Source organism: Myotis brandtii, unplaced genomic scaffold (assembly GCF_000412655.1).
Source record: "Myotis brandtii unplaced genomic scaffold, ASM41265v1 scaffold634, whole genome shotgun sequence".
NCBI classification, from domain to species: Eukaryota; Metazoa; Chordata; class Mammalia; order Chiroptera; family Vespertilionidae; genus Myotis; species Myotis brandtii.
Window position 1 is genome coordinate 2,073,574 of NW_005370427.1, and position 2,215 is coordinate 2,075,788.

General features: G+C 54.7%; 1 protein-coding gene across 1 annotated transcript in view; it reads right to left on the minus strand.

The window, feature by feature from the left end:
• The window catches only part of CA2 (carbonic anhydrase II), a 20,461-nt gene that overhangs the window by 14,176 nt on the left and 4,070 nt on the right, over positions 1-2,215 (minus strand). The gene's annotated exons all lie outside the window — the stretch shown is intronic.

Genomic DNA, 2,215 nt, shown 5'->3' on the forward strand with positions numbered 1-2,215 from the left:
CGGGTTACGGTTTCCCACGAACCCCCAGCCCTGCGGTGGCCGGGACAGCGACCCCACTCCCACCGAGCGCGCGAGGCCCTTGGTGAACCGCTTTGCAGACTTGGAGCGATGCGCTTCCTAAAGGGTCGTGGCGTTCTCACGGTAACGAGCAGCGCTTCTCTGTAAGTTATTACATCCACTGCGCAGCCAAGAGCAGCTGAGCATTGAAACATTGTTACCCGGTTTCAAGTTCAACCAGAACAGGAATGAAAAGATTAACCGGGACAGCGACACTGAAAAAGGCGACTGATGCATTTCCCACGCTGCGTGCCCATGAGGCCGCCACAGGCGGCACCCACAACAGACTCGGTGAGAACGCAGTCCCGGCCACCTGGCTCTGCGGGACAGTTTCCCGCCCAGGACGTTGGCAGTGCCTGGAGACCTTTTGGTTGTCACAGAGGGTGCTCCTGGCACCAGGGGTGCTGCTCCGCCTCTACCCTGCACAGGGCAGCCCTCACCCCAAGCATCCAGCCCCAAGTCCAAACACCAGGTCCGAGCCCTGTCCCCTGTTCCTGTCTACGGAGGGTCTGAAAGCCAGGCCTGTGTGGGCACACGTGCACCCAGGCCGTGCTGTGCCCAGAATATGCCCTCCTTGTCCTCTGTTGGTGGGACTGGGTAGAAAAGATCAAATCTCCCCTCTGCACCTTAGGGTTACGGTCGCTTCACCACTGAGAGCACCCCCAGGTGGCCTTTCGGCCCGATGGTGAGCCCTGGTTAGGTCCCAGCAGCCTCACCCGTGGGGAAACGTCTCTTTGCATAGGAATGGCCACTGGGCAGGGCTTACTTCCTTTTGGAAACAGGAATGAATGAGCTTCCATGCAGGGGCATGTGGGCACCCCAGTGTCTCCTCCTGATGAAGGACTAGAGGCAGGATTCGCCAGGGCAAAGCAGCACCACCCCCTCCCCCCGACCCGTCTTCCTCTCTGCATCCAGGGCCAGCGAGTCCCCCTGGTGGACGGGACGGTGGGGGAGACAGTGGCCCGCGCCCGAGGGTGCTTACATTTTATTATATATATAGTAGAACACTGTGTGTCTCATTTCTGTTTAAACCCTGGTTCACCCTCTAACACTGTGCCCTTGTGGTCTGTTCCGGCCACAGGCTCGACTCATTGCCTCCAAGGGGCGCAGGAGGCCGAGTCATGTCTTGCCAGGCACCTGTGCCCTGGCTGTGCTATCTGCCCCCTTCCACATGGCGCTGATATCACCGTTTACCACTACTTCGTGCCCAGCGTGCGGGCACGGTGCTCATGCCCGATAAGCCCTGCCCCCGGCCGTGGCTGCCTGGTCTGACTTCTCTGGGGTAGTGTCACCCCTTCCCATCTTCCTTCTCCTTAATATTTCTTGGTAGTTCTTTGATTTTGTTTTCTTTCTTTCACACTCTACAGTCCAGTGGTTCTCAACCTTCCTAATGCCGCGGCCCTTTAATACAGTTCCTCATGTTGTGGTGACCCCCAATCATAAAATTATTTTTGTTGCTACTTCATAACTGTAATGTTGCTACTGTTATGAATCGTAATGTAAATATCTGATATGCAGGATGGTCTTAGGTGGCCACCATCTACACATACACACTTTGAAAAACATGAAACCCTTTCAGGAAGGTTTGGCGTCATTTGTGTCTACTTCTGCTGTCACAGCGAACACGGAGCGCCTCCCCCAGCTCAGAGCGCAGGTCGCTTAGCGAGCTGCAGGCGTTCTTGACGCCGAGGCTACTTCGTGATTCCGCTGGGGCCCTCTGCCCTCCCGGGGCTCAATCAATGTTTCAGTCAATTAAGCTCACAGGACAGAGGCTGAGCATGCCTCGCCATCATGACAACAGGCCCTTTGTCAGAGAGAACAAATTAAAAGGAAGAAATTAGATCTTCTCTGATGAAATATTATTAAAATACTTGTTTAATAAAAATTATAATAGGCAGGCCGTTTAGATCATCAAGTTATGAGCTGACCCACAAAATACCATTCCCACCAACAACAACATATTTCACTACCACCACCACCAGCGTATCATTCCCACCACCACCACCACCACCAAACCATTCCCACCACCACCACCACATCCCATCCCCCCCCACCACCAACAACTATCCCACTACCACCACCACCAGCATACCATTCCCACCACCAAACCATTACCACCACCACCAAACCATTACCACCACCACCACATCCCATCCCC